Here is an 8,050-nt window from a genome sequence, read left to right as displayed (position 1 = left end):
AGTCTCAAAGGAGGGCCTTGTTTCTATTGGGGTTCCTCTTCCCCGCTACAGCGGGTCTAAGCAGAGAGGCCTTAGTTCTAGAGGCGTCCCAATGGCCAGCTGGAGCTAGTCTCCCAGAGGCTCGTTTCCATGGGGTCCCATTGCCCAGCTGGGTTTCTTACCCCTCTTCCGGAGCAGGAGCCAGTAAAGCCAGTATATCCCACCCCTGGCATGCCGACTGATGTTACTGGCTGGGTGGGATATCCAGAGACCCAGCTGCAGAACGAATTCTCCTGCCTTGGAGGCGGAGGAGGTCTGGTGGAAGGACAAGGAGAGGGAATCCATCACTATTCTCCCTTCAGCTCCCCAGCGCCCCTGTACCTGAGCTCTGCTCCCACCCCTCTGTAGGAGGCCCTGGGGGAGAGGAGCGACAGCCCTCTTCCTCTCTGCCCCCAAGGGAGCTCGGAGCAAAGGGAGCAGGGCAAGGGCCCTCGCTGAGCACTCGCTGCCTCGCGGCTCCAGAATAACAAGGGCCCTGAGGCCAGGCACGACCCTGCCACCGAGCGGCCTATGGAACGCAGTCCCTTACGGACCCAGGGGGACCAATTAGCCAGGGGATGAGGAACTTGACTCTGCAGGACGCTGGGGTCAGAGGTCACTTACGTCAAATCCAGGCAGGGAGGTGGCGATCTGGAGCAGGGCCGCTGGTCTGGGCGGCCCTGGCTCTCTCCTGGGGTTGTTTGCCAGGAGAGAGCGATGGATGTGCTGCAGGAGAAGGAGGCAGGGAGGGTCAGCGGGCAGGCGAACATGCTCTACAAACCAGCCTCCCCTCCCCAAGGGGCTGACACTTTGTGCTCAGGGTGGAGTAGCCGAGCCCTGGTGGCAGAGCTTGAAAAGGGGGTTCAGTCTCTCAGGCCCCAGCCAGGCCTGGTGCTCACTGTTAGTGCTTAATGCAATCGTGCAGAGCTCTGGCTGACAGTCCCAGCTCCTTCCCCCTGCACTGGCAGCTCTGGGAATGTGTGGCCGGCTGGGTCCAAGCTGGGAGGACACAATGGAAACGTGGCTCTTCTAGTCTCTCCTTTACTGCCCTCCCACAGGGCTCAGGGGCAATTCCACCCCAGACCGTCCATTCTACTCACCTCCAGGAGGTGCTGCAGCTTCTCCACGGTGGGGGTCTCTGTTAGCTGGCTCCTGAGGATGGTGTCCAGGCTCCGCGAACAGCGGTTGTGCAGAGCCTGCAAGAAGAGGGAGCACCCGTCAGTCATGGGACATGGGGCTACATCAGTCAGGGGACAATGGGGAGGATTCTCCAGGAGCCCTGGCAAGACTCAAGAGGCACATCCTGTCCTCTCCCATTCACATCACTCCAGGGACACTTCGCAAGAGTTCATGGCCGGATGCCTGCTGCCTCGTCAATCCTTGCTCTTCGCAGTTCTCTGTGCAGGGCCTGGTACCCAGCAGAGTATGGACCAGCCAAACTGCAATGGGTAGGAGGTAGGATCCCCGGGAGTGTCCAGGCAGGAGATCAGAGAATGAGGAGAGGAGGGAAGGCTGGGATCAGCCATGGAGGGGTAACGCAATCCCCTCTGAACCCCTGATCCATGAACAGCACGTCAGGATCAAGGCACATGCCCTGGACCCCACACCCAAACCAGCTCCAGGGCTCAGGACCTCCATGGGGTTGGACAGGGAAAGCCGCCCCCTTCCCGAAACCAGTGTCTCCCTGTGCAGACAGGGGTTGGAACTTGGACAATGTCTGCGAGGACCTTGGCCTGTGTGGGACAAATGTCCCCACTTTGGGGTGCCAGATAACAGAGGAGATGTGTCCCCCCCATTGGGGGTGAGGGATTCTCTGGTGCAAGACCCCTCTGCCTGGGTGGGGACGGAACAAGGAGCAGGACAGACTGGGGGGCAGCGCAGCTGGGGGATTTTTGTACCTCAGCTCCGCCCTGCAGGTGCTGCTGGATCACCAAGATGATGTCTTCCTCAGGGCAGAAATCCTGCTCCTCCTGCTCCTCCTCCTCGCACTCCTCCTCTTCCTCCTCCTCAGGCCACGACACCTGGGCACTGGGGGTGTCTGCACCAGGGAGGGAAGGAGAAAGTTTAATCCCTTCTGCTGCTGGGGGGATGCAGTGGACAGAGAAGGCTCCATGTTTCCCCTTTCTCTGTAAGGAGCCCCATGGCGGCGAGGGCCCCACCCTGCCCCTCCCAGAGACGCCCTCAGCCCCATCAGCCTCAGGGCCACCCCACAACATGGTCAGGGAGGCTGGAGCTCCCCGACTCCGCCCAGCATCCCCTGCCTTGGGGCGTGGCTGTGCCACCCCCACTGGTGTTAGGGGGGCTCACATGGGTCAGTCCCGGCGCCTTGGCGAGCCGATGGGCACAGGGTGTTACTAGTCCCCCACCGCCCCAGTCCTCCTCCCTTTCCCCTGGGTCTCCCCTCACCTCCAAAGAAGGAGCCTTCAAAGACATGGCTGCCAGACCCCACGGAGGAGCTGCTGGCCCGCAGGAGTACGCGGAGCTGCTGAAGTTTGTCCGCAGTCACTCAAATCCTGCTCGCGACTGGTGGGATGCTCCTCTATGGCCAGGGTGGGGCGGCGGGAGGCTCCTCTATGGCCAGGGTGGGGCCGCGGGAGGCTCCGCAGTCGCCGGGTGGGGCCGGCGAGGCTCCCAGTCGCCGGGGTGGGGCCGGCGGGAGGCTCCCCTTTCGCCAGGGTGGGGCCGGCGGGAGGCTCCGCAGTCGCCGGGTGGGGCCGGCGGGAGGCTCCGCGGTCGCCGGGTGGGGCCGTCGGGAGGCTCCGCAGTCGCCGGGTGGGGCCGTCGGGAGGCTCCGCGGTCGCCGGGTGGGGCCGGCGGGAGGCTCCGCAGTCGCCGGGTGGGGCCGGCGGGAGGCTCCGCAGTCGCCGGGTGGGGCCGGCGGGAGGCTCCGCGGTCGCCGGGGTGGGGCCGTCGGGAGGCTCCGCGGTCGCCGGGTGGGCCGGAGGCTCCGCAGTCGCCGGGGTGGGGCCGCGGGAGGCTCCGCAGTCGCCGGGTGGGGCCGGCGGAGGCTCCGCAGTCGCCTGGGGCCCTGGGACGCAGCTCCTGGCTCCTTGGCTTCCTGCAAAGGAAGCCCCAGAGCTGCCGTCCCCGGCTCCTGCCCTCCCCTGGCTCTCTCCTCCACAGCTGAACCTGTGGCCACCTCCGTTTCGGCCCAGAAGGTGCCTCTGGTTCAGCTAGAGGAGCTGCTGTCTTCCGCCTCCTCCAGCAGGCGAAGCAGCTCCTCCCTTTCCCCTGGGCACGAGCCTCTTCCCGCCCGCGGGGACAGAGGGGCCGCTCTCCGCCTGCGCAGGCCGGCTGATGTTTGCTGGCTGTGGATCCACCTGCCCGGCCTTCCTCCTCAGCATCTGCCGGATTCGCTCCATCCTGGAAGTGAGTGGGGAGCAGCCATGAGTCTGGCTTCAAGGCAGCCTCTCATTAACGAGCCTGCCTGCTCCCCTGCCCACCTCCCTTCTGCTGAGGCAATTTCTCCTCCCGACACATCCCACCCCAGGGCACAGGAACCCTCAACCTGGGGAACAAACCCTGACAAGGGACGGGCTGGGAGCCCTAGTGGTAGGATATTCCCACCACACTGGGGATGGATCTGGAGAACTCCACTTACTTACTCTAGATCGGATGGAGCAGGATGGCAGATGCTGAGGGTTGCTCCTCCCTTCACCCTCCTCGATCTCCGCACCCAGGTGGCTGGCAGCAGGTGCCGCTCAATGCCCTGCCACGCAGGGCAAGGGAGTACACCAGCGATCGAAACTGGCTGTGAAAAGAATACAATGCCACTAGCGGGCGGCTCCTGGGACACTCCATCGCTGGACCCGGGGCCACCTCCATTTGGGCCCAGAAGGTGCCTCAGGGTCAGCTAGGGGAGCTGGGGTCTTCCTCCTCCTCCAGAAAGCCAGAGCTGGCAGTGCCAGCAGGACTCGATTCCCAGTCTCCCTGGCTCTGAGTGAGACCTGTTGTAGTGACTGTGGTTGCTCCTTGTCCCCATCCAAAGCCAATAACACATTTCTGGGTTGGCAGTCATGAGTTAGACCTTCTCAGCACCCCTCTGTCTCCGCAGCCCTCAGCAGTTCCTTGGATTGCGGTGGCTTGGACGGTAACAGGAGTGGATATTGTTACTGGGTGGTTCTAGCCAATGAGGTCTCAGTCTAGCCTCAGAGGCCCACACCCCAGACACTACAGGTCAGGGTGGATTGATTTCATTCCAAATGTTTTGTAGTTGTTTTTGAGTGATTTTCCTAATGAGAGATTGATTCTCATGAAATTCTTAGTGGTGGCGATGACAGAACACAGAGCAATGGTCTCACGTTGCACTGTGGAAGGCTTAGCTTGGCTATTAGGAAACACTAGTTCACTAGGAGGGTGGTGAAGCCTGGAATGGGTTCCCTAGGGAGGTGGTGGAATCTCCATCCTTACAAGTTTTTAAAGGTCAGCTTGACAAAGCCCTGGCTGGGATGATGAAGTTGGGGATGGTCCTGCCTGCAGCAGGGGGTTGGGCTAGATACCCCCTGAGGTCTGTTCCAGCCCTAGTCTTCTATGATGCTAGGAATAGGGATCCAGTCAAACATGTTGACTTGCTAGTTTTGCAGGATACATACAAACAAAAAGGTTGACTGAACCATTTGTTTTCATTTCAAACAAACTGAGGTAAGTGAGCTGCAGCTCACGAAAGCTCATGCTAAAATAAATGTGTTAGTCTTTAAGGTGCCACAAGTACTCCTGTTCTTTTTGAGGTAAAGAAGTATCTCTAGTTCGTGCACTGAACTGATTGTTCCTGCTCATAACGTCCTTCCAGATTTTAGAAGTAGTAGCTCACACCTCCTCCTCTCTAGCCTTTATTCATATTTTACAAGGGGAAAAGAAGCCTTCATCCTTTTCCAACTCCCAATCAGTTTCTTACATTTGAATGAAGTAGCTGCATCAACTGGAATGAAGAAAATATTCTTTCTGCACCCGCAGAAGAGGCTAGTGCTGCCAAAATCTGGCTGAGTGTTTCAATCACTTCTGGACCCCCAGGTGCTTAGGCAATGACTTCCAACAGTTCAGTGCTTTGACTTCCTCTGACACTTGGCAGCAAACATGGACTTCTTGATATATGTAGTTATTTAAATTACTTTAATAGGCTGGAGCAACTAGAGGCCTTAACATCACTTGTCATCATTTCAAATTTTATACTGGATAAGTTTAAAAAAAAACTTTTTCAATATAAATTTAAAAAACCCAGTTTAAATAAAAATAAAATCTCTTCTGGGGGCGGGGGCCGGGTTGTGAAAAAGCCACTGATTGGTCTTGCCCTTGATTTTAGAAGAACGACTTCATCTGAGAGAATCAGAAACTGCTTGTATTCTAGTCAAGGAGAGGAGGCAGCAAAATTCATCCTAGCAGTAATTTGTTGGGCCTTATTTGCTCAGTCTCAAACAAACAAGTGTGCAAAACTCTAGCTAGTCTCTTTTATGTAGGCCCAGCTAAGAGGTGGTGGGAGGGGCAGGAATGCTGTCTCCGTCCCGGATCCAGTTGCAATTGCACAGGATATTGCCACAAAACCTACATTTTACTGCCAAACTCTCTAAGCCAGTCCTCTCCTGCGCTTCCTGGGTTCTAAGTTTCAAATCCACAAAACCTTCCCCTTGACAGTCACTGCCCAGGTGGTGCAGCAGGCAGAGGAACCTGAGCAGTAACATTGTGACACCAGAGGTAACTCAGCCACCTGTCGCTCCCTGACTCCACGAACCCTGAGCATAAACCCGAAGCCTGATCCCTGCCTTGGGCATCACTCCCACGGCAACCTGCAGGTTCCTTTACTGACTTATGCAAATCACCTGTGGAGAGTCAGCACTGACTGGCTGAATTCACTCTCAAGTCACAATGCCCTTCAGCTTACAGCACGAATGGAAGGGGCACAGGGTGGAAATCAGGCTTTTCTGGTGGCCCGTTTTCCAATTGAGAAGAAGGGACAAGAGGGAAGGAGGAAGAGGGAAGCAAAATGGCCACATTCCAAACGCCCCCAGAGAGTCACAGGTTAATTCCAAGCCCAGAGGAAACCACTGTCGTCTGACTTTCTCTTTCACTTCGGCCATAGAATGTGCCTCAAAATAATTCCCATAGGAATTAGAGCAGGTTTTTAGTAAGACACCCAAGCTTGATTTTAAAAGAGGCCAGTTGTGGAAAATCCAGCACAACCCTCAGGGAATTGCTCCAAACTCTGATGTTAAAAATGCTCCTCGCCTTCTTTCCAGTGTGTATTGGTCTAGCTTCAACTTCCAGCCATTGTCTGCTCATAACCTTTCTCTGGTAAAGCGAAGATGGAGGCTTGCGGTAGCAAGGCTACAGGGATCTGCGAGTTCCTTACCCTGCATCCCTGTCCTGCCTGGCTGTTGGCAAGGGAGCTCTGTGAGGTCACAGATGCCTCACTCATAGAATCATAGACTATCAGGGTTGGAAGGGACCTCAGGAGGTATCTAGTCCAACCCCCTGCTCAAAGCAGGACCAATTCCCAACTAATTGTCTTTGCTCAATGGGCTGAGTTCCTGCCAAAAGTCACTGCCACACCCACCTTTCCCTGGCAGGCCTGACCTCTGCCCCTGGCCAGCCCAGCTGGATGTTTGAGCTGCACCCGGATCACCCCACTTGCTCATTATTGATTCTGAGGAGCAAGCAGGCTACCCAGTAAAACAGCAGAGTCTGTTCCGCACCCCACACTGAGTTTTCATAGAGGCATCGGTTGTGAAACAATTCAGTCTCCTAATGTGGCCTCTATTTCACGGGCTATGAAATTTCACACTCTTAGCACCCTATTGAGCCCAATTGCTTGTAATTCACTAAAAGGCACCTTCCCAACCAGTTATGATGGTAGGACACCAGGAAACAGAGATTCCACCTCTCCCCTAGGTAATTTCTTCCAGTGGCTAGTCTCCTCACTGTCATAATTACATTGAAATTGACAACCTCTGATAAGGGCCCAATTTATGACAATCTTTTAAATAATTTAAATAGAAGAAAAAATAACATTCAGTAGAACATGTTCACTGCCAAGTTTTTCAGACAGTCGCACCACTGATGTGATAGCTAAGGCCCTGGAAGCAGAGTTAGCTGAAATGCTAACAGCTTTGGGCAGCAGTAGCTTCCTTGAAAGGTGCAGAAAATATTATCTTCCTTTCACTTTATTCAAATCGTTCAATTCAATCGACTAGTTTGTTGAAATTCAAAGAAAGCCATTGGGAATTCACAAAACAGGCAAACTTGTTTTCCTCCCTCAATCTAGGGATAAAATCTGAGGATAGATCTACTGGTTCATCAATCTAGAAACTCGTGGAGACAAGAATGTATCATTTCACTTCACTAACCACATCAAATTGCCTTTGTTTAAGAAATTGGTTAGTTTGAAATGCAAAACATTTTGATACAACTTCTTTCTTATGCTTCTATTTCTAGCTCTGGCATGGCCTTGCTGTGTGACCAAAGAGGTCACTTCTTTTCTCTTTCCCTCGGTATCATGGGGGATGGAAAATTCTCTCATCTAGCAGGAGAGATTTGAGCAAGTCAGGCACGTTAGGGACCTCGTGCTCTAAAGGACAATGGGCGATTGTTGTTTGGGGCAAGAATCCCGGCAGTTTGTTACTTGTCCCACAACCAATGCCTATATCCCTTCTCTGTATTTTCAGTCATGAGTTAGACATTCTGTCTCCCGCAGCCCTCAGCTGTTCCTTGGATTAGGGAGGCTTGGATGGTAAGAGAACTGGAATTATTTTAACGGCTTCTTGGGTGTTACTAGCCCATGAGGGTCTCAGTCTGGCCCCAAGGCCCACTCCCAGACACTAGAGATCAGGAGGGTTGATTTCACTCAAAGTGTTTTGTAGTTGCGTTTTTGAATTATTTTCCTAATGAAAGATTGATTCTCATGAAATCTTAGAGCTGGCAGATGACAGAACAAGGAGCAATGCTCTCAAGTTGCAGGGTGGAAGGCTCGGATATTAGCAAAAACTTTTTCCCTAGGAGGGTGGTGATGCCTGTGAATCTGCTAGGATAGAGTCCCCTATCT

The 8,050-nt window shown here is 54.7% G+C and overlaps 1 long non-coding RNA gene across 1 annotated transcript; it reads right to left on the bottom strand.

Moving 5' to 3' along the window:
- Positions 1 to 712: 712 nt before the first annotated feature.
- Positions 713 to 2,001, bottom strand: LOC120403232. The gene is made up of 3 exons (XR_005597489.1): positions 1,917 to 2,001; positions 1,119 to 1,214; positions 713 to 744 (listed from the first exon to the last, which is right to left on the bottom strand). It is a non-coding gene; the product is annotated as an uncharacterized LOC120403232 (long non-coding RNA).
- Between the last annotated feature and the right edge of the window lie 6,049 nt (positions 2,002 to 8,050).

The sequence above is a fragment of the Mauremys reevesii genome, linkage group 4 (assembly GCF_016161935.1).
Source record: "Mauremys reevesii isolate NIE-2019 linkage group 4, ASM1616193v1, whole genome shotgun sequence".
NCBI lineage: Eukaryota > Metazoa > Chordata > Testudines > Geoemydidae > Mauremys > Mauremys reevesii.
Note: the sequence above shows the minus strand (reverse complement) of the source record. Positions and strands in the feature narration are given on the sequence as shown.